This window comes from Nilaparvata lugens, chromosome X (assembly GCF_014356525.2).
Source record: "Nilaparvata lugens isolate BPH chromosome X, ASM1435652v1, whole genome shotgun sequence".
Lineage (NCBI taxonomy): Eukaryota > Metazoa > Arthropoda > Insecta > Hemiptera > Delphacidae > Nilaparvata > Nilaparvata lugens.
The window spans coordinates 102,733,779-102,759,468 of NC_052518.1; the positions used below are offsets into that span (position 1 = coordinate 102,733,779).

The window sequence follows — 25,690 nt, forward strand, 5'->3', positions numbered from 1 at the left end:
TTGGTGGAGAGAAGACACGCCGAAGTACACACATGATTATGAGAACCGATATACAAAAACTGAGGAACAAAAACTTATTAACCAACAATAAAAAATGGAGAAAATATGTAAGGGAATAGGAGAATACACTATTTTTGTATTTTCGTGTCTACTGGTTTCCAAATAGCCCAGTGAGTTCTCCTCTTCTGTCTAAAATTAAATTACTATGTAATATAAAATTAATTACTATTAATAAAATTATATTACTATGCAAATACGAAAAGAGATAGTGTTTGTATTTACGTGTTTACTGGTTTTGGAAATTGTATAAGGTACTCTTCTATTCTCATTCATATTATTCATTAGATTTTTAGTCCGGTAACTATATACATTGGTGCATGCAATTTATATTGTAGTTCGAAAAATGGTCGAAAAATTGAAAAATGTTGATGCTTAAGTACGCCCATATTCCAATACAAAAATTATATTCCAACTAAAATTCATCAAAATTGATATTTTTCTTCAAATTTCACTCATTTTTGAAAAATCATAACTCAGTACTCATTGGAAATAGAGAGTTCCGAATATTCCAACTAAAATTCATCAAAATTGATATTTTTCTTCAAATTTCACTCATTTTTGAAAAATCATAACTCAGTACTCATTGGAGATAGAGAGTTCCGAATGATCTAATTTTATTCAGAATTTCATAATCTAAAAAAAAGGCCAGAGCAAATTTTTCTGTCCGATTACGAGATTTGGCATAAATAGCTGAAAACTGGAAAATGAGCCGAAAATCGAGGTTTTTAGGCCACCCTGTATCTAGCACAAGGAAATTTTGCATGAAGAAATTGGTTCTGGACTTCTCTTATGTACCCAAATAATATATTAAAAAATCAGAACTACAATATAAATTGCAAGCACACTCCTTTTTATGTCTATGTTGACTGGACTATTTGTTAGTAACCAGGTTTCTCTTCATTATTTGTTACTTTCCTTGCCCTATTACCATAGGTAAGGAAAGTATTGCTTTCCGAAAAAAATTAAGGTACCCCAATTTCTAAATTTCTATACGTTTCAAGGTCCCCTGAGTCCAAAAAAGTGGTTTTTGGGTATTGGTCTGTATGTGTGTGTGTGTATGAGTGTATGTGCGTCTGTGTACACGATATCTCATCTCCCAATTAACGGAATGATTTGAAATTTGGAACGTAAGGCCTTACAATATAAGGATCCGACACGAACAATTTCGATCAAATGCGATTCAAGATGGCGGCTGAAATGGCGAAAATGTTGTCAAAAACAGGGGTTTTCGCGATTTTCTCGAAAACGGCTCCAACGATTTTGATTAAAGTTATACCCAAAATAGTCATTGATAAGGTGTATCAACTGCCACAAGTCCCATATATGTAAAAATTTCAGGAGCTCCATCTATGCAAAGTTTGATTTCAGGTTCTCTATTATCAGGCTTGAGATAAAATTTAAACAAAAAATTTCGAGTTGAAAAGATTGAGCATGAGAATCTCTACAATTAATGTTCAGTAACATTTTCACCTAAAATTGAAAATAAGCTCGAAATTCGAGAAAATAAGATTATTCAATTGCAAACTGTTGGCAACTGTTGATTCTATTAAATCATTCACTATGAAGAGATAGCAGACTTCGTGTGCCTGCAGCGCTATTGTCCTGTCACCAGCTGGCTCAGATCTTAGAAAAGTAGACTTGAGATGCGCGGGAACACTAGCTGTGATCAATTTTCATAACGGCAAGGAAAGTTGTGAGAGTGCGGCACACCAGATTTTTTTTGTTGTTTAACGGTTTTGATGACCATAATTGAAATACTCCAGTAGTCTAGCCTCGACCAATGATAGTAGAGCTCAACCTTCATTGGTCAACAGTTATTGACCAATCGTAGGGCTTCACTCAAACTATAATATATTGCACTGCTCAATATTTCTGCTCTCAGTCCAATGGTTCAACAACCCAAACTAGTCTTTCAATTGATATCAATTGTATCTCTCAACAAATGATAATAATTCTACTTCATCAAGGATTCTTACCTCTTCTTTCATCTGACAGTATGTCAAATTTTGTAAATTTTGAAAAGTAAATCAGTGGTTAGACAATATTATATCGTATTCATCCAATATGTTTACCTAAACTAGTCTCTCAAATTGTTTTAATAAATCAGTGGTTCAGACAATATCATATCGTTTTCATTAAATATGAAATTTCAAAGTTTGTGCAGCGATATTATCACTTCAATTGTTTCTATTCCAATCTCCATAAGCCCCTTTAATATCTGAGTAGGAAGCTTGTTCAAGTACTTATAAACTCTGAGTATTTTAAAAACTTCATTATCCCTTGCTCACAATAAAGTAGACGCTTTCTAAATAAAGAAGAGGCAATTTGAACAGTTTCGTTGGCATTTGAAGATAAGACCTACTGATAAGAATCTACAGTGCTTGTCACTAACAAATGTTATTACCTACCTTTTTTCGTAAACGAATAGCTAAGTAGTGCTGCTCGTATCATATTCAAAAAAATTACCTTATTATCTGTTTTAAAAAGACCTAGTTGAAGTACTACGAACTTCTAGTTTTTATTGTGTCTGTGTACCGGAAATAGAAACAGTTTTCAGTTCAGTGTTTGGTGAATTTTTGCTTTGTGTGGGGTAGGTCTCCCTGTTCACAGTGAGTGTACTCTGCATATTCTGGAATGCCATCTGTCACCAACGGAGTTGCAGAAAATGTAGGCACAGTTTCAGTTTATTTTCAATCACTGTTTATTGATTGATTGATTCTTTATCACAGATGACAATGTATTTCTTTGTTTACAGTTCACAATCAACAGTTTACAGTTTACAAATAGTTCACAGTCAAAACCTAGTTTTCTAAAACAGTTTATAGTTTCAGTTCGCAGTTTACAGCTCATTCAGACACTTTGGTTTAATATTATTTGAGAATAGTGTTCAAACCCGAGCATCAAAATGCCTTGATTTATAATATTTACTTTGCAGTGCTCTGATAGTTGAGTTCATTTGATTTCACTCAAAATCAATTGAAATTTAGTTTCAGTTCACAGTTTACAGTTCATTCAGTCACTTTGGTTTAATATTTGAGAATAGTGTTCAAACCCGAGCATCAAAATGCCTTGATTTATAATATTTACTTTGCAGTGCTCTGATCCTATTTAAAAGTTGAGTTCATTTGATTTCACCCAAAATCAATTGAAATTTTGTTTCAGTTCACAGTTTACAGTTCATTCAGTCATTTTGATTTAATATTTGAGAATAGTGTTTAAACCCGTGCATCAAAATGCCTTGATTTGTAATATTTACTTTGCAGTGCTCTAATCCTATTTAAAAGTTGAGTTCGTTTGGTTACACCCAAAATTAATTGATATTTTATTTTGGAAAAGCTCTAAACCTCTAAACAGAATAACCAAATATTTGAGTAGAATGCTCAATCAACGTTGTTTGTGTTTACTATAGAAAATTATCAACACATTTCAAATAATAATTACATATTGCCATTTTTAAGCAGAGTTAGTAACGATGAGCCAAGTGAAATATTTCAATATTTCACCCAAAATCAATTGAAATTTAAGTTTGGAAAAGTTCTAAACCCCTTAACAAAATAACCAAATATTCAAGTGAAATGATCAATCGATGTTGTTCGTGTAAATAAAATATCATGTTGTTCGTGATATAAAATCATCAACAGATTACAAATAATAATATTTACATACTGTCAGCTGAAACCTAAGCTCGAACAATTTCGATCAAATGCAATTCAAGATGGCGGCTAAAATGGCGAAAATGTTGTCAAAAACAGGTTTTTTTGCGATTTTCTTGAAAACGGCTCCAACGATTTTGATCAAATTTATACCTAGAAAATTCATTGATAAGCTCTATCGACTGTCACAAGTCCCATATCTGTAAAAATTTCAGGAGCACCGCCCCATCTATGCAAAGTTTGATTTTAGATTCCCAATTATCAGGCTTCAGATACAATTTAAACAAAAAAAATTAAGTGGAAAAGATTCAGCATGAAAATCTCTACAACTTATGTTCAGTAACATTTTCACCTAAAATTTAAAATAAGTTCGAATGCGAGAAAATAAGATTATTCAATTGCAAACTGTTGGCAAAACTGTTGATTCTATTAAATCATTCGCTATGAAGAGATAGCAGACTTCGTGTGTCTGCAGCGCTATTGTCCTGTCAGCAGCTGTCTCAGATCTTAGAATAGTAGATTCGATATGCGCGGGAACACTAGCGTCAGTTGATCAATTTTCATAACGGCAAGGAGAGTTGTGTGAGTGCGCCACAACAGATTTTTATTCAAGTGTTTGCCTGTGTTTTCTTCGATTATTGAGATTCAAAGCTTCATAACTATGTCTAGTTCTGCATTGGAGTGATGCCAAAACTAAGTTACAATAGTAATGGGGGTTTCATTCTAATACAACCGAAATGTATGTATGTAAGTGTGCTAGTTCTTATGGCAGACAAATGGTCCCAACAAAATGTAACCGGGACAAGGTAATGATTTTGAGATGAAACAAAAAGCGCGCTCCGTTTCGCTAGAAAATAAAAAGAGACTAATCTAATGGAGAAGTGGAAGAAGAGAGAAGCGAGATGAATGAAGAGAAGAAGAAGAAGAAGAAGATAAAGGAAGAATAAGAAAAAGAAAACTGATGATGAGACTAGCTCGACTAGTAACCTTGGGAGTAAACGAAACATAGTCAGTCAGTGACTGTGACTCTACTGTGTGGTAACTTGGTGAGAGGACTGTCTAGGTCACTTATACTTTATTCTCGATTATCGTCACTGGACAGTAGTCTCTCACTACTACTAATACTATAATTACAGGACACTCACACTAACTCTCATCAAAATACTACACAGAGTTTGAAAAAGCGGCGCCAAATTAGTTTAGGCACTCACAGCCCTTACAAACTTGGAAATAGTTATTTGTGCAACTAGTGCACAAAGTGACAGTTTGCTGCACCGAAAGAAACGTTCACGCACGAGCCGTAGGCGAGTGCGGAATAATGGTTTCTTGAGTGCAGCAAACGAACTTTGCGCACATATTTCACATATTTTTCCTACAGTTACCATTGAATATGAAAAGTGGGTAATTATGGGTAAAATTCCCTGAAATCCATCAAATGTTTTTCTGTGCAATTTTATTATTAATAAAAACCTTAATTTATTTTAAATTGAAAAATAATAATTAAATTATAATGATTAGTAATTCAATTGAAAATTTATCTGACTGCTTGAAGAGGGTTTATCTTATGTAAGCATTGAAATGACTATAACCAAGGCACATAATGGCAAGGCAACACTGTTTTCCACTGCCATTATAACGTGTGCCTCACTATGAGTATTACCAACTTAATTTTGATTTTCCTGCACTGGTGCTCCATATAACCTACTAACTATTTTGCGTTGCTATTCTGCAAATCTGGAGTACGCAAAGTGATACTTTGCGCACTAGAGCGGAAGAGTGATTCTTTGCGGCCTGCAATCAGTGCAGAAGTGGCCACTTTTCAAGGTATCTGTAGGAAAGAATATAAACAGCTAGTCAAGAAGACAAAATAAAAATCTAGCACTAACTGAGCGATCCACGTTATAATGGCGGTGTTTTATTAGCAACGGTATTGCTATCCTTGTCTATCATTCAACAAAGCTTAATCTCTTTCTCGCTTTGCTCTGTTGCCAGATCGTCTTTTAACAATGTAGAATTAATAATTGATTAACAAAATATTTCATCTTAATTTTGAAATTATTGAAAAATAAAAATCTAGCACTAACTAAGCGATTGAGGTCCACGTTATAATGACAGTGTTTTATTAGCAATGGTATTGCTATCCTTATCTATCATTCAACAAAGCTGATAGCGCTATCTCTTTCTCGCTTTGCTCTGTTGCCAGATCGTCTTTTAACAATGTAGAATTAATAATTGATTAACAAAATATTTCATCTTAATTTTGAAATTATTGAAAAATAAAAATCTAGCACTAACTAAGCAATAATTGAGGTCCACGTTATAATAGATTCATAACTGGATTTCTGGATTTCCACTCCAAAACATAAGATTTTTCAAAAAAGTCCATCTCTGTGAATGACTCAGTGCAGCATTGTGTAGGTCTATTATTATGTTCTGTGTATTTGTTGGAAAAGAACATAGAGATTGATCTTGAAATCAACATTTATTTGCATGATTCAGAAAATAAGTGTTATGTTCTATCTATATATAAAAGCGAAATGGCATTCACTCACTCATTCACTCGCAGAACTAAATATCTACCTGACCAAAAACGTTCAAATTTAGTAGGTATGTTCAGTTGGCCTTTTAGAGGCGCACTAAGAACGGATTTGGCAAACTTTCCAAAGATACGCCCAAAATCTGCGTTTTTCCAGCGTTTTCTCAACTTTATCGAGAACAAATGAACAGAAAATGTTCAAATTAAGTACAGAAGCTCAGCTAGGGTGTAATAATGTTGTGTTAGAAGGAATTTGCGATAACGTCAAAGATACGCCCAAAATCTGCGTTTTTCCAGCGTTTTCTCAACTTTATCGAGAACAAATGCACAGAAAATGTTCAAATTTAGTACAGAAGCTCAGCTAGGGTGTAATAATGTTGTGTTAGAAGGAATTTGCGATAACGTCAAAGATACGCCCAAAATTAGCGTTTTTCCAGCGTTTTTTTTTTGCTATTTCTCAGATTTACCGAGAACAAATGAACAGAAAATGTTCAAATTTGGTACAGAAGCTAAGCTAGGGTGTAATAATGTTGTGTTAGAAGGAATTTGAAATAACGTCAAAGATACGCCCAAAATTAGCGTTTTCTCAGTTCTTTCATCAAGTAATAGACATAAAATGTTCAGATTTGGTACAGAGGTTCAGCTAGGGTCTAACAATTTTGTGATGAGGTGACTTTAATATTTCATCAAAGATACGCCCGAAAACAGCGTTTTTCTCAGCTTTTCTGCGTTTTCTCAGTACTTTGACTTTCTGATGGAATGAAGCATGCTCAAATGAAATATGCAGGCGAGCGAAGCGAGCCCGCTGATCTTATTTTTGGACGATCCAATCGGGGGTCCAGGCTAGACGGATATGGCAAGCGAAGCGAGCCTGACGGCTGGCTAGTTCACCATAAATTTATTAATAGAAGAATATTATCAATTTATTGTGCTTGAGTTGATTTGTTGCAAGCTATCTAATGAAACGTTTAATGCAACAAGGACACCTCACTGATAAACAGGTATGTAATTACTTTGTTATCTTCGACTTGAATTCTTTCAAGTTTTATTTACTCAACAAAAAAGCTGCTAATTTAAAGTTGGCCATGCCATATTTTCAACTACTGTACAACAGTTTTGAGTACACAGATTGCTGTTTATTTGAGTACACAGGTTATCACTGTGTTTCATTACGATTTTAAATAATAATAATAATAATAATAATAATAATAATAATAATAATAATAATAATAATAATAATAATAATAATAATAATAATAATGTCTCTGGTCGAGGGTACAACACGACCAGAGGAGTTTATTCAAAATATAGACATGATTACAAAAAGCATATAAGCTACAATTATTTACAAAGTATTAATACAATTGGTTGATTACTTGCTGATCTAAGAAAATGTGGCCCCCACTATAAATGAATATGTGTCGGGATGCCACTAATTTTGCTATTGTTTAAGATTTTATGCCAAAAGTTAAAAATTCTAATAAAGATACATTTTGCGAGTCATTAGAAGTTCATAAAAACCACATTTCTATACACAAATTTAAAAAAGAAAATTGATAACCTAAGATGTAGAAATTTTATAAAAATTTAACATAAAAAACATTTATAATACTCATGGGAAAAAATCATTATAATGAAGAAAATGAGAATGAAACAGTATGGAAAATTTTTCATAGAACTAATTGTTCTCCATGATTGATTCTATTGGTCAGGAGCCACTTTTTTGTTTTCGATTTGAATGAATTGATTGGAACTGTTTCTTTAATAGCTATTGGCAGTTTATTGAAAATGTTTGGTCCTAATATGTGGCTGACCTCTGAGCAGCTGATGTTTTCATCCTGGAATTGCCAAGTCATGCTCACCTTAGGTCTCCCATATTTTCTTTGTATATAAACTAATACTAAAACATATGTTATCATACACTGAACATCTACTAACTACATACTATCTATTGTATGCATCTCTAACATACACTAAACACTATTGAACTATTATCATGTTTTAAAAAACTGTACTGTTTGGTTTAATCAATGTTCGGAATAATAATCTAGAATTCAATTTTGGATTTCGATTTTTCCACATGTTACACTGGAAATATAATATAAACAGTAATTTTCACAATTTTAACACAAGAAATAAAAACAAACTTAGATTTGAGCAGTACACTCACACAAAATCTCAAAAAATTTCACTAAAATTATATAACTCTACTCCATATAATTTCAAATTGCTGCCTCCGAATAAATTTAAGAGCGTGATAAAAGAAATATTAATAAAGAAATGTTTGTATTCTGTTGATGAATATTTCGAAAGAGTCTGAATGAATGAATTTCAATGAAAAATTTTCATAATTCAATGAGGTACCTGCTTGAGATTGTTATCACTATTGACAAATCTGATGTTCTTATATTTTAAGATTGTTTTGACTATCTAGGCTATTAGGAATTTGACGGTCTTTATTTCTTTTGTATGATTCTGGACTTTTGTATAACTGACTTTCTTTTAATTTATATGACGTTTGATTTTAACATTATTGTAATGTTTTGCAGCAATAAAGAATGATTTGATTTGATTTGAAAATCGTTGTGAATCTCGAAATACTGTATTGGTCATTAGAAAGAGTAGATTAGTTAAGTCGATGGCAAAAAAAGCCGGGAAAACGCTAGAAAACTTTGGAAAATGATTGATTTCGGGCATACCTGCACATTTCTGGGATATCTTCGAAACACTCTCTCTCTAATCCTTAGCTTGATCCAAATTCTAACACTGTTGTCGGATCCCCTCGTAACTCACGTTCTTCAGTGCATGCTGGACCTTTGATCCAGAAATCACACTACCAAAAATGTACATTTTCGGGATAGCCGTTTTCCAAAAAATTGAAAAAACTCGAAAACCGTCGATTTTGGGTTTTCAGCAGAGAGATTTTCAATACCATCTTCAGCACGCGTCTACAGAATACTAGAGTGTGTTTTCGTGTCCAAGAACTGGCTGGTTTTATGATCTCCTGAAGGAATTTAATTGACCGAACGTAGTGAGGTCTATCTTTTAACTCAGATTTTCTTTCGTCTGTATGTATGTAACGCATTTACGGCCAAACGCGTTGAATTCTATGAGATTTGGCAGGAATATTCTTTTTTAACTGCGCGTCGATGTATACACAAGGCTTTTTGAAATTTTGCATTTTAAGGATAATATATGAAAGGAAAAGGAATTATTTCCTTCATTCCTATCCATGGAAAAGGAATTTCCTCCATACTCCTATATCACTATATACATCATCTACTCTGGAGATAGGATTAATCAGACTATAGATATTATTCATAATCAATCAGCTGACAAGTGGATTATTCATTGCAATAATATGGAAGGAAAAGGATTTCCTTCATACTCCGATATCACTATATACATCATCTACTCTGGAGATAGGATTAATCAGACTATAGAATTATTCATAATCAATCAGCTGACAAGTGGATTATTCATTGCATGCATCACACAGATGTCTGGAGAAGCCGGTGAACAGATGACACCAGATACTTGTGGATGAGAAAACTGCGTGAGGTCTACTGTTCACAGAACTACTAGTAAAATATATTGCTAGAGTTTAGTCAGAGAAAACCTATACAGATTATCGTTTATTAGATTGGAAGATGTATATTCTATGGTTTAGTTTCACGGCGTAGTATAGGCTTCCCTTTGTGCACGTTTCAGAAGTAGCCTACATTTCGCTTATATCAATCAATCAATCAATCAATCATTTATTTCTTTCCAAAACATACATGAAAATGTACATTATAATACACTAACATTATTTATGCTACTCATTATCAGCTCAATCAAGATACGATCCAATTCTTAGGTAAAACCTGCTTTATATGACTGATGATTGCATTGTAATAACAAACATTCAGTTTAAATTCTCCATGTCTGATGTCCCCAAAAAAACTTCTACTCGAAATAGTTGGTTTCATTATTAAACAATGGCCTCAATCAGCCACCCTCCCAACAGGATAACTCAAGAGTGAGAAGCTTAATTTGAGCGATCAAATTAAAAGCAGCCTTGACTAGGACAACCACTTTCCTTCTCTCTTTATTTCTCCTCTATTTGAATAAATTATAGATTGTGAAGTTACAGAAGAACTTTCGGCTTAAACTTATTTTGTTACAAGTTTCAATCTAATATTTTGTAGACCACCAACTATCACAAGTAGTAGCAAAAATTGAAAGTGCAAATACTGAAAAACATGCAAATGGTTTCAGAAGCTAGTTCTGAGCTAGTTATAGACGCGGGAATAGTTTACAAAAAATGCAATTGCTGGTTTATAAAATTTATAAGTTTTCTCAACTAAGTACACTATTTCCTTGATTTTTTTAGTTGAATTGGAGGGTTGAATCATGTTTTGAAATTAAAAAGGCGTTTTCCTCCTGATCCTGCCTAATCGACTTACATTGTTCTTTCCCTGTACCCATTAAGGCTGTGCAAAGGCTAAATTTATACTTTCTACTGGTGATATTTTTCAAAGTTTTTCGATTTGTATACTATCAAGCTATCAAAATTGAAAAGTTTTCTCAGGAAAACATGTTTTTTCGATCATTGCTTTTTGAGATATGAGCGCCTAAAGTTTAAATTTTTGTGCCAGAACATTTCAAGTTCGGTGAAAGATGAAACCATGAGATTTCAAGGATAGATTCTTCATGGTATTGTTGATCTATTAAAACAAAAATTTTCTGAAAATATCAATTTTTGAGAAAGTTATTCAATTTATCAAAGATGACCGAAAATAACTCAACTAAAAGTTTTTTTTGGTCATTTTTAGTAAATTGAATAACATTCTCAGAAAATTTTTTTTTAATTAGATCAACAATACCATGAAGAATCTATCCTCAAAATTCCATGATTTTATCTTTCACCGAACTTGAAATGTTCTGGCACAAAAATTTAAACTTTACGCGCTCATATCTCAAAAAGTAATGATCGAAAAAAAATGTTTTCCTGAGAAAACTTTTTAATTTTGATAGCTTGATAGTATACAAATCGAAAGACTTCGAAAAATATCGCCAGTAGAAAGTTTATTTTTAGCCTTTGCACAGCCTTAAATGTTTTAAACCTTGAATTAAAAACACTTCTGGAGTAGAAACATCTTAGCAGTGACAAAGTTTTGACCTGTTGTTGGTCATCTTTAGACTGAAAAAACATTTGTCACTGCTGTTTTTAACAGCAATCTAAGTCCAATCTCAGCATCTTTAGTCCAAAGATGTTTTTTATCCAAAGTTGAGACTGGTGAAAAAGTATGGATTTACAACACAGTTTTCAATATTGGTTTCACTAGCTCCATAAGTTATAAGTTGAGGCTTGTGGTGATCTTATATCATCAAAGAAAGTATGTTTTGTTTTCAACATTCTTATAGGACTCCAATTCGACACTAATCAACGAAAAGCTTCATCATTGTTATAAGTTAAGCCTTATATATGATTATTGACCGAGCGAAGTGAGGTCTAAGATTCAAGTCGACGGTTTTTGCATTTCTCTTTATCTTTAAATGTTTATATGTTCCGCATTTACGGCGAAACGCGGTAATAGATTTTCATGAAATTTGACAGATATGTTCCTTTTTAAATTGCACGAGGTATATACAACAAGGTTTTTGGAAATTTTGCATTTCAAGGGTAATTTAAAAGGAAAAAGGAGCCTCCTTCATACGCCAATATTAGAGTAAAAATCAGACTATAGAATTATTCTTAATAAATCAGCTGTCGAGTTGATTATAAATTGCATGCAATTCAATATCTCAATGTAACTTAGTGAAAAAACAGCTATTTGTGGACTATTAATTGCATGCAGTGAGGAATGCGATTGATAACTTGAAGTAGCATAGTATTTTCTCCCGATTTTTCTGTGCTTTCAACTCGGTAAGCTTTTGATGGTACTGTAGTAGCATAGTTGTTTACAACAAATTATTAGCATTCAAATGATAATAATTTTAATTAATGATAATAATAATTGTCGATACAACATTTGAAACAGCCATTAGTAGTTTACACACCGATATCTCGCCGACACGTCAGGATAGAACATAATTCACTCTGATGGAGGGTGTAGTTTTTAACTGCACGAGGTCTACTGTTCACAGAACTACTAGTTATATTATCAAAGACATTGGCCCATATGAATAAAACCAGAGCAAATGCTCATGAGCAAGAGCATGGAGCATAAGGTTTTGCTCATGAGCAAAAGGTAGAAGCAAAAGCATTTGCTCATTTTTATATGAATAAGCTTTACCTTATACTCTCACCTTATGCTCCTGAACTCTGGAGCAAACGCTCACGTATTTTAAAGATTTTTCATCAGCTGATTCGCTTTTGTAGCCTTACTTTGTTTTTATAGCTCACGGAAGCGCTAAATATGCCAGTAGGGGGCACCGCTTGTGTTTGCGTCGTCTGCTCTGTTTTCTATTTATGAATAAAGTTTTAGATTGGTTGAGTTTAGAATTTCGAAATAATAGCGTGAAAAAATGTCATCTCTATAATAATCTTCAGCATATTCTTATAATAATATCAATAGCCTTCTTATAATCATCTACACTCTCATCTTCTTAAATGCCTATTTCCTATTTTGTGATGGCTATCTTGATATCAGGTAGCTATCTTTTGTATTTATTCTTTTGTAGGGATAATGGTGATATATATCATGGTTGAATCTAAATAGAGTTTTATAGTTCTCAACTATTGGTTGTGATCGTATCTGGTATAGTTTCCTCTTCCTCATACAAATTAGTTGAGCCATTTTACTATGATCAAAATGTGATAAGCTGCTCTAGACTAGACTCACCTTTTTTGAAGCATTTGCTTCAAAAGTTGAGCAAATGCTCTAGTTTATTCATACAGTTTTGAGTATAAGCTTTTACTCTTAAGCAAATGCTCAAACTATTTTTTTGATGAGCATGAGCAAAAGGTTTTGCTCACGTTTATTCATAGAAAATGAAGCAAATGCTCCATATTTTAGAAGTATAAGCAAATGCTCAACTTTATTCATATGACCCATTATGTTTTCTCTCATCATTATTATAGCCCTAGTTAGAGACTAATCAAAGAAATTATGTGTGATACTTTAATGATTATAGTAGTGCTTTCAAGATGCAGTTTTCCTCCTAGTTCCAAAAATATGGAATGAACAACATTGTTGCTTCATATGCAGCTCACGATCTGCCCGCATAGCCAACCGCGCCAATGTTCCGACTCCTTTCTCAACTCTTGATTGGAAAATTACTTAATAATCGATATTGTGTTTGAGCAGCATTCGATGCATAATAATGTCAGACACTGGTTTCACCAGAGGCCCGAAGGCCGTCAAAAGCCGTTGCGAGCCGCGTTCGTTATATTTTCAAAACACCTTGACAATCTTCTTAATTATTGCAATCTTTAAGGAGAAAAAATGGAATTGCATAGAGTTTTATTGCTTTTACAGCTGCAAAAAAACGGAACTGCTGGCTGGTGATGGTCAAGTTGAAGTGGATGATTGATGTTATCTGTGCTCAGATTCGTTTCTGGCTTTGCGCTTCATGGATTAGAGCAGAGTCTGTGTCTGTGAAGAAAATAATATTGTAATCATTACCATGTACTTGCTTGGAGCGAGAAGGAGATATCAGTTTGGGAGTTTTAAGGCTGTGCGAAGGCTAAAAATTAAATAAACTTTATACTCGTGATATTTTTCAAAGTTTTTTGATTTTTGATTCATCATGGTATTGTTGATCTAATGAAAATATCAATTTTTTTCAGGAAAACATTTTTTTCCGATCATTACTTTTTGATATATGAGCGCCTGAAGTTTAAATTTTTGGGACAGAACATTTCAAATTCGGTAAGAGATAAATCCATGAGATTTGGAGGATAGATTCATCATGGTATTGTTGATCTAGTAAATTAAAAATTTTCTGAAAATATCAATTTTTGCGATAGTTATTCAATTTACCAAAAATAACTTTTAGTTGAGTTATTTTTGGTAAATTGAATAACTTTTCCAAAAATTTATATCCTCAGAGAATTTTTGTTCTACTAGATCAACAATACCATGAAGAATCCATCCTCTGAATCTTATGGATTTATATCGTTCCGAATTTGAAATGTTCTGTCCCAAAAATTCAAACTTCAGTCGCTCATATCTCAAAAAGTAATGATCGGAAAAAATGTTTTCCTGAAAAACCTTTTCATTTTGATAGCTTGATGATATACAAATCGAAAAACTTGGAAAAATATCACGAGTAGAAAGTTTATTTTTAGCCTCTGCACAGTCTTAAAGAGAAAACAGGAAGTTTGAAATACAGGTCACCCACACACAAACACCTGTAGTCTTGTAGGGAGTTCCCTTAGATATTTTATTTGAAACTATAACTCTTATTTTTCATGTGAAATTCTGGGAGATTAATTGATTTAACTTGACTTTCCTCTAAATTTTTAGGCTAACAAAATCTACAAAGATTCGAGTCATTATTATCAGCAGATACTGATAATAGAGCTGATCAGTAGATCTGATGATTGACTGCTTTCTTTTAGTAACAAAGACCCGGTTGCACAAAAGTCGGTTAAATTTTAACCGTGATTAATTCCACGAGAACCAATCAGAGAATCCGTCTTACCAAAAAGGCCTTCTTGCACAAAAGTCGGTTGAATTTTAACCGTTTTATCGGTTAATTTTAAAGTTCAAGTCAACCTTTCAAAATGACATTTCTTTTTGAACTCCGATTAATGAACATATTTAAGAGGAATAAATTTTTTATTGCGGATGATGCCAACATGAGATTTCAACTTGTGTATGGATAATTGAATGTGCGTGGGTAATTTGATGAGATGGTAGACGTCCATGCCTACGATCGGGATTCGAACCCACGACTAGGTAGCGCTAGCAATTCCACGAGAACCAATCAGAGAATCCGTCTTAACAAAAAGGCCTTCTTGCACAAGAGTCGGTTAAATTTTAACTGTGATAAATATCACGAGAACCAATCAGAGAAGGCCTTTTTGATAAGACGGATTCTCTGAATGGTTCTCGTGATATTAATCACGGTTAAAATTTAACCGGCTTTTGTGCAACCGGGTCTTTGTTACTAAAAGAAAGCTGTCAATCAGCAGATCTACTGATCAGTTCTATTATCACTATCTGCTGATAATAAGGACTAATATTTGTGGAATCTTTGGTTCTCGTGGAATTAATCACGATTAAAATTTAACCGGCTTTTGTGCAACCGGTACAAAATCCTATTTTGAATATTTAACTTCAAGTCAACCTTTCAAAATGACCTTTGTTTTTGAACTCTTTGTTCTTTGTTTTTGATTAATAAACATATTTGAGAGAAATAAATTTTCATTGCGGATGATGCCAACATGAGATTTCCACACACTTGTGTCTGAATGATTGAATGTGCGTGAGTAACTTGATGAGATGCACAATAGACGTCCATGCCTACCGGTGGGTCTCGAACCCTCGACCACGTAGCGCTAGCAGACAAAAGTCTCGGTACCTAACCGGCAAATTCACATTTAAATAGGAATAATAATAATACATTTCATTTCCATTAATATACAAATAATCAATCTAATCAATAAAATGTACATAATATTCAAAAATACAACATATAAAATTTACTATAAATTGCATTTTTTCGGAAATTAACCTACTCAACTATGGGAAACCCATGTTCTAGAGCAGGTGCATGTTGATGAATATATATATATATATATATATATCATCAACCTATCCTAGGTAAATGTTGATGAATATATCATCAACCTATTCTAGGTAAATGTTGATGAATATATCATCAACCTATTCTAGGTAAATCTTGATGAATATATCATCAACCTATTCTAGGTAAATGTTGATGAATATATTATCATCAACCTATTCTAGGTAAATGTTGATGAATATGCAGAAAGTTCTCTTTGTAAAACGATCTCTAGAAGGCTAGTAGCTGTTCATCACTCAACCAAATGCAATCGGCAGGGGAAGTGATCTAAGTTCCAATAACTAATGACCGACCTTCATTTTATGACGTTTCAGAAATCACCCAAATGCCATTAGGTTTGCGTAGCTCTGGCCAATCTATGATCTATCTCATTTGATCGAGAATAATAGTAAATTATTTATGGAGCCGATTACTGCATAGAGCTAATCACTAGTACTGTTTCACTATTGTTTCCGTTTTAGTTTCAAGATAAAAGCATGATCAATATACGAAGCGTTTAGACTTTAAAGTATCATTGATTTTTATAGCTACTTACTTGTATAATTACTATTGTAAACTTCAGTTTCAATGATGCTTTATGGCAGATGAACAAGCTCTATTTGAAATAGAGAAGTCCATGAAAATCCTTTTGATTTTTAGTAGTTTATCGACGAAGTCAATCCACAGTCAATCGACGAATCTTGCAAGTATATATGCACCTTATTATCTTTGTCTCCATTATAGATACTGTACTTCAATTATTGCAAAGTAGCTATGTAAAAATAGTACCAATCCTACTAAATAATTGTACTATATTCAATATGATTCGAATAAATAAAATTTAAATGAGAATTACTGTTCAAAGTTTTGGTTTTAGCTTTCAAACAATAGAAATCATGTTTTTGGATCCAGGGGACCTTGAAACGTACAGAGAACTTGATATTAGGGTACCTTAATTTTTTTGGAAAGCAATACTTTCCTTACCTATGGTAAGAGAGCAAGGAAAGTAAAAAAAGATGATTTGTTGGGGATAAATTTGAAAACTTATCGGGTTGTTGCAATATTGTAAGGGATATGAGTCCTGACAGAGACAACAAGTGTTGCTATCTTTGTTTTAAGCCCTGATACAAGTGCTATCTTTTAATTGGATAGTTCTGTTTAATTAGTATCCAACTAGAGTTACACGGCTTCATATGTATGAACTCACACAATCACTATTATTCCCTATAAGTTATCAATCCCTAGTGTCCCAATTTTATAGATAAATAAATAATTTTTGAAAATTTGAAATTGATTATCTGTTTGTAAGCCTACTTTATTGGAACCGTTTTGGGCTTAAGCCTGTGGTATTCTTCTGAAAGTTGTGTGATTCTGGATAATTGAATAAATAAATAAATTGTTACTGTAAATTAACATCAATAGCAACATAAATAATTTTTGAAAATTTGAAATTGATGACCTGTTTACGAGCCTACTCTATTGGAACCGTTTTGGGTGTAAGCCTGTAGTACTATTCTGAAAGTTGTGTATTCTCAATGATTAAATAAATTGTTACTGTAAATTAGCATATTCATCAATTCTTACTATTAGCATGACTGGTATGGATAACAACCAAAATTTATAACAACCCATTAATGCGAGGTGTATAATAGGATATTTATATTTTGACCTATTTCACCTCAATTTCTTTCTAATATTTTCCATCATCCTAGGTGTTTTCTTGGAATAAATCTAAGAGATTCAGTTTATTATTAACCTCTGATCTTCACTGTAAATATTTTTGTAACATCTATTAATTTATTCATTAATTATTATTGATCGCATATTGTATAGATATTAAACTTTCAAAATGGCACCCCAGGATAATACCTGAAATCGTTCCTATTTCGATTTATACAACATTCTGAATCTAGGTTATTGGTTAAATTTTCAAAGATTTACACTCGAAAACAAAAAAAGAAACAAATTATGATTTTAGAAGCACTATGATCGTCCAAAATGAACATTATAGAAAATCAACCAATCTAAACGTTCAAACTTTGAATCCACTTGAAAATTAATGAGTTTAAAAACCTTCACCTTAGATTAAACCACCTGATGGTATAGAGCTGCTCTTGTATAGCTTTATCTATCATATACTTCTATCCTGAACCATAGAGAAACAATAGCGTAAGTTGATATCCCAAGGTATAGGGCGTTTATGTCGCAATTTTTACTGTTTTGTTGGGGTGAGAGTGTATGAACGGCACAATATGAGAGACTACCAGCGTCACACAGCATCACGGGAAAGAACTACGTGGACTATTGGCTTGAGATAACAGTAGAAGTTGCGAAATAAACGCCCTATACCATGGGATATCTGCTTAAGCTATTATTTCTCTATGCCTGAACTAAGCTATACTGTGCTTCTTCATCCTAACAAATTCATGAAGTAAATTATTGTATGTTAATGTATTTTCTAAAGCATAAGTATCATGCCGAGAATGGGGGAACGGCGAAATTTCATGATCAATCTTTCTTTGTATGATCAGTATTCTTCCATTATCTAGGAAACTGCTTCCATCACTCCATAAAATGGAGCACTGTGATTGGTCAAAGGCTTTCGTGCTCTCCTCCAATGACCGCCTTTAAATTGCCCATTCCTAGATCATGTCAAGATGTGAAAACCTTTGGCACTCTGTTATATCTACAGATGGAATTTCCATCTAGCTGTTTACCCTGTTGTCAATATTTGCAGTTGCAGAAGTCTTCGGGGTGAATTACAGCATTTAATTTGGATTTTCGTTTAATAATAATAATCTTTGTTATATGTTTGGAAGATGCGTGTATTGCTTGGTTATGACAAGATTTATTTATCTTTTCTGTTCTGAATTATTATTTTAGAAGAAAATTGTGAACCATAAGCCACCAAATCTAACTGATTCATGAGAACTTTTAATAAAACCTGTACTCCTCATATGAATGAAACATTTACTTCAAGTTATATTAGACATGATGTATTATTATGTATCTTCAATATTTTATGCTTGACAAGATTTGTTAGTCTTTTTTGTTCTACACTATTATTTTAGATGGAAATTGTAAGCCATAAGCACCAAATCCAACTGATTCATGAGAACTTTTAATAAAACCTGTACTCCTCATATCTTCAAGCTGTTATGCTTGGCTATCACAAGATTTGTTAGTCTTTTTTGTTCTACACTATTATTTTAGATGGAAATTGTAAGCCATAAGCTACCAAATCCAACTGATTATAATCATGAGAACTTTTAATAAAACCTGTACTCCTCATTTGAATGGAACGTTTACTCCAAGTTATATTAGACATGTATCACTAGTAGTTCTGTGAACAGTAGACCTCACGCAGTATTCTCATCCACAAGTACCTGATTGAAACTATAGACCTTATGGAAATACAGCAATAGACTGACTTCTCCACACATCTGTGTAATCACTTGTCAGCTGATTTATGATGAATAATTCTATAGTCTGATTTTTAATCTAATATTGGCGTTTGAAGGAGGCTCCTTTTTCCTTTTATATTATCCTTGAAATGCAAAATTTCCAAAAACCTTGTACATACGTCGACGCGCAATTAAAAAAGGAACATACCTGTCAAATTTCTTAAAAGTCTATTACCGCGTTTCGCTGAAAATGCGCAACAGACTTTTCTGGCTCGAAATCGGTTTTCAAGTCCGATGCCGTAGGCCGAGGACTAGAAAAGATTGAGAGCCGGAAAAACATTTTTGCCCATGGTGAGAACGTTATTTTTCGCCACACAGAAAAATAAACAATATATATATATTAGAATAATTGTCTATTATAAGCACTCCCAAAAGCAAAAGTGGAAGGTCATAGCTCTAGCAAATCTGAGGTAATCTGAATATCAGGAAATTGTCCAAGTTTTTTTATTTTTTATTCTGATTTGTCTAAATAACCTAAAAGATTATGTTCAATTATGTAAGAGGTTGAGTTTATACTTTTTATTCTTCCAAATGACAATAAGATGATATTATTATAATTTTTTTGATTCTTGAATAATAAACACAAATAATGAATAGTTTTTTGATCAGCTGTTTTAGCACACTTGAAATTTGGCCAATCTGGATGTCAACAATGCTTGTTGTCGTCGACTTCGGGAGTTTAGGTTAGAAGTTCTATCCTACTCTGAAAATCGAATTTGAATAGTTTATAATACGGTATATACCTTATCTGTTTTTCATTCATCCAAATAAAACGATAGTATCTTATTGCAGAATACTTATTCAATTCTAGAAGCATAAACTGATTCCATTTTGTAAACACGTTCACATCAAATCAGAATCAGCTGACTTCAAGGTTATTTTATAGCCCTAGGGCCGTAAAACTTTTACCGGCCTGGTCAGAAAACAATCATTTTCGGCCTCCATATGACGCACGAAAACCAGCTCATTACATCCAAGTGGGGCGAAAACATATTTAAACATTAAGAGAAATGCCAAACCGTCGACTTCAATCTTAGACCTCACTTCGCTCGGCCAATAACGTATCTTCAAAATTCAATTTCAAGAAGTATCTATTGATTATGAAGCTGTGCTTGATAGCTATTAAAGAGTGATCGAATATGATATGATGTGTGGAGTCACAATATTTGGCATTGAAATATGAAGAATTGGTTATTAGCGTCGTGTCGTTGGTCAATTCTTTGATGATTAGCTATAGTTATAATTCAGCTGTGCACATTTAACTATGTTCAAACACTACTATGTATAGTATAATCATATATTTACAGTATCAGCAACAATAACTATATACTCTAACGTACGAGAGCTATCTATAACACTAACACCGCAAAGGACTTAAGTTACTTGAGGCAGTATATAATAGCTAGCTGTTTATTATAGCGTACTATGACCTATATGTTGTCGGCCCTATCTGATATATAGATATATTGGTTGATAGTACGCCACTTGTCGATAACGTTCCTTTTGTCCACTAAATTATCAAAACATATTTATGGTTTGAGTTAATAGTGGGCCAGTTGTGTGTAGTTGTTGGGCCAAGACATAAGCAGTCCACAGTCCGCCACCTTGACCCATTATTGCTCTGTAGAGCTTCTTTTTATATTAATAATGCACCAACAACTTATGCGCACTCACACATGCATATATACTTGCGTAACATAATGCTGTAATTCAGTATGAGTAGTGGTTTAGATCTGACACTAAACATCGTGTGAGAGATTTCTCAAAGACCGATTTGAAAAGCGAGAGTGATTTAAATCGTCTCTGGAATTTGTCATATCAAGTTCAAAATGTTTTTATTGCTGTAAACAAATGCAACAAATGAACAGCATATGCTGGGCTGAAAGACCGATATGAAAAGCGAGAATGATTTAAATCGTTTCTGGAATTTTGCATATCAGATTCAAAATGTTTTTATTGTTGTGTACAAATGCAAAAAATAAACAGAATATGCTGACCTGGGGATGATGCCCACATGAGATATAGGCCTGTGCGTGGGTAATGAGAATAGAATAGAATGACTGCCTTTATTTTTGACCTATGAGGGCGAAGCTCAGATTCAGATTCCTTTATTCATGAGTTTAACAATACAAAATTCAACTTACGCTCTAGCGTTAGAAATAAATACCAGTATCAGTAAAACAACATGGTGAATCGTATTAAGGCTGTGCAAAGGCTAAAAATAAACTTTCTACTGGTGATATTTTTCGATTTGTATATCATCAAACTATCATAATAAAAATGTTTTCTCAAGAAAACACTTTTTTTCGATCATTACTTTTTGAGATATGAGCGCCTAAAGTTTAAATTTTCGGGACAGAACATTTCAAATTCGGTAAGAGATAAATCCATGAGATTTAGAGGATTGATTCTTCATGTTATTGCTGATCTAGTAAAACAAAAATTTTCTGAAAATATCAATTTTTGATAAAGTTATCCAATTTACTAAAAATTACCAAAAATAACTTTTTGTTGAGTTATTTTTGGTCATTTTTGGTAAATTGAATAACTTTATTAAAAATTGATATTTTCAGAAAATTTTTGTTTTACTAGATCAACAATACCATAAAGAAATAATCCTCTAAATCTCATGGATTTATCTCTTACCGAATTTGAAATGTTCTGTCCCAAAAATTTAAACTTTAGGTGCTCATATCTCAGAAAGTAATGATCGGAAAAAAATGTTTTCCCGAGAAAACTTTATTATTTTGATAGCTTGATGATATACAAATCGAAAAACTTTGAAAAATATCACCAATAGAAAGTTTATTTTAAGCCTTTGCACAGCCTTAAACTAAAGAGTTCTACAATAATATTGAGCAAGAAAAATGATGAAATATGCTGAAGTTGAGGTACTACTGTAATGTTTCCACATGAAACGGTGAAGTTTGAACCTTAAGAAGTCCATTCTCAGAGAGTGTATCAAGGATACCCTCCCCTTCAGTACTTAACCATAGATAAAGAATGTTGAAAATTCAAACGAAATATTATGTTTTAGCGTAAAAAATTAAGACTTAAAATATCAATAAATAAAAACCAAATCATAAGACGATAAACCATTCAGAGTTTAATCAATTAACAGAAAAGAGTAAATAATAATAAGGATAAAAATAAATAAAAAGTTAATTCCCAATAATTAGAGAATCAATATGATGTTATAAGTGGAATAATGAGGGTGTGAAAGTTATTATTAGAAAAGAGATCAGAGCAGTTAGGAAGTGAGACGGATGATTATTGATTGATTGAATTACTTTTGTTAGTACACATTAAAATATATACAAGTTTATTATACGCAGATAAATATTATTCAAAAACTTAAAACACAGCTCACTTTTTAATAAAATAACTAAGTATATGAATTGGAGAATATTAAAAAATACAAGACATAATGCTCCACGATAGAAGACAAAGAGGTAGACCCAGAAAAAGATGACTGGATGAGGTGTTGAATGATGTTAGGAGTGAGGGGATGGAGAGACATAGTCAACGATAGAGATGCGTGGAGGTTGATAGTTGTGGAGGCCAAGGCTCACCATGAGCTTTAGCGCCATACCAGAAGAAGACAAGACAAAATCCAATTTAGAACTGATACTAAGGTATAGTATTATTTGCATTGGCGGATGTTTGAACAGCCGAGCATCCTTTCTTGTAGAAGAATATCCAAATTTATTTTTCTCATTAACTGTTTACTAAAATGAAAGATGAATGGACCTGCAGCTTTGGGTGGGATCCGAACCACCATATAAAACTCATAGTTGTAGCCGCTTGAGCACTGTGCATACATTTACGTGGTAATCCACGCTTTACCACACTTTTTTAGATTTTTTCTTATAATATCAAATCAAGATTTTTTAAAATACTGTAAGTTACTTGATGTGGAAAAACAACCTTATTCCTTCAAGCGCATCACCTATCAAGCGAATTAGAACTGATCAAAAGTGATAATTATTTCTCAATTTTCTTTTTTTTCAAGTGAAATACTTATAAATGAAAATGATGAAAAAGGATCTTATAATAGACACATGTTTATAGTGCAGTTATAGTTCTATGATCTATATGTTGTAGCTCCTATCTGATACATAAATATAGAAAAAAATTGAATTATTTATTAGATTATTTTCATATATCTGTGGAAAGTTTGTATTTTTCCAATAGAATCAGATATAGTACTCAGAGTAAAGCATATATTTATAAAGAGTGAAGATGTATTGCTTTTTTGAATAGTTCAAGTATGGTGTCAAATTGTACTTGAAACTGAGATCATAATAGACCTTGAAGTAATATTATAACAAGTACTTAGCTAAATGTGTATCATTTAACTGATTACTTTCAGATGATATCAAAGGTAACAAGCTATTTAAACAGAGAGAGGAGAACTCTGTGTTGATTACACTGATTCAACATTTGTTGATTATCTAATTTAACACCTGAATCTCTGTAGGTTCAGACTGATATTATTTCTGAACGAGAACATATTATGTTCGTTTAACATTATAAGATTCTCCTTCGTTAGGGCCAAGCCACACGAAGCGTTTTTCCAGGCTTTTTCAGATGTGTCGGCAAGGAAGAAAGCTCTCCGATTGGCTGATTATTAGCAGATACCCGAACGCCAAACGGAGAGCTTCCTCCCCAGTCGCCTCATCTGTAAACGCCTGGAAAAACGCTTAGTGTGGCTTGGCCCTCTGAGGTACACTGTATACTGCATAAATTATAAGGATTCGATTGATTGGGAAGAAAAAATAACTCCGAGAATATACACATCTCAGAGCCAGTCGTGGAACTAAAGATAGTTTGCCAAAATCTGGTAAATTGAAGGAAGTAATGAATATCAATTTAAAATTCGATTGATGTTGGGAGAAATGAAGGAGTAGAGGAAGCAAAAAATGATAATTCCGCCTACTCTTCGCGTTATCAGGATTGTTGTCTCAACTCAATCAGTTTCAACTCATTTCATAAGATAGTTATGTAGCACTAATTACATCATAAACTTCAAACTACTATACTTTCGACAACAACTACTATTTTATACAAATTTATACCACTAGTTTATACAAGTACTATAAACTCTCCACAAACCTCTTCTTATTGAATTATGAGATAGCGATTTTATCTTAAGAAGTTTCCAGCCCTTACCAATGTTATACAAATTTATACTCTATTATACAAATTTATACTCCTATTTTATACAAGTACTATAAACTTTCCACAAACCTCTTCTTATTGAATTAGGAGATAGCGATTTTATCTTTAGAAGTTTCCAGCCCTTACCAATTTTATACAAATTTATACTCCTATTTTATACAAGTACTATAAACTTTCCACAACCCTCTTCTTATTGAATTAGGAGATATCGATTTTATCTTCAGAAGTTTCCAGCCCTTACCAATGTTATACAAATTTATACTCCTATTTTATACAAGTACTATAAACTTCCCACAAACCTCTTCTTATTGAATTATGAGATAGCGATTTTATCTTTAGAAGTTTCCATCCCTCTGAACCCTTTCAAATGCATACCATTTTTCACTTTCTGAGTAGTGAAAGTGATATTATAGTAGATATCCATACACAATATCTCATCTTGTTCTTCGTTTGGGGTGTCTAACACCCCAGAGTGTACTTTTATCAAACACTTTTATTAGAAAGATTTACTTGTATAGTCACTACGAATGTGGTATGGGATGATGGATCAAATTGAAATAAATGCTATGATTCTCTACAACTTGAGATTCAAAACAATAAGATGAAGAGACGTGAGTTTTTGATGAAGTTGTCATTGGCAATGATTAAGCCATTCGTTCAAACCGGACTAGGAGCTCCAACACTTGGGCGGAACATACGTACTTCTAAAATTAGTATAAATATTGATAAGCAGTGCTTTACTTTTGATTTCTGTATGCACTTGGAACAAAAATGATTGAGAAATGATGAAGTATTGTCTAAGTACTTGTTTTTTCCATATTTTTCAAAGAAAAATGCAAAATTAAATTGGGGTGTTCAACACCCCAGTGTGTCTACTGTGTTAGCATAAAGTAAGTGTGTCTCTGTAGGGTTATTATTCAATACCAATGGTTTACTGTGATACCAAGTGCAGAATTGTTTTGTGACGTACACCTTATACTTACTGTCTAATTCATGTTGTATATACTGTATAAATGTTTATGATTTGTGAATAAAACACTATTAGATTTGATTTGATATCCGCATTTGAGAAAGGC

The 25,690-nt window shown here is 32.9% G+C and overlaps 1 protein-coding gene across 1 annotated transcript in view; it reads left to right on the forward strand.

Annotated features, from left to right (window-relative positions):
• The window catches only part of LOC111046311 (transcription factor E3), a 173,578-nt gene that overhangs the window by 111,430 nt on the left and 36,458 nt on the right, over positions 1-25,690 (forward strand).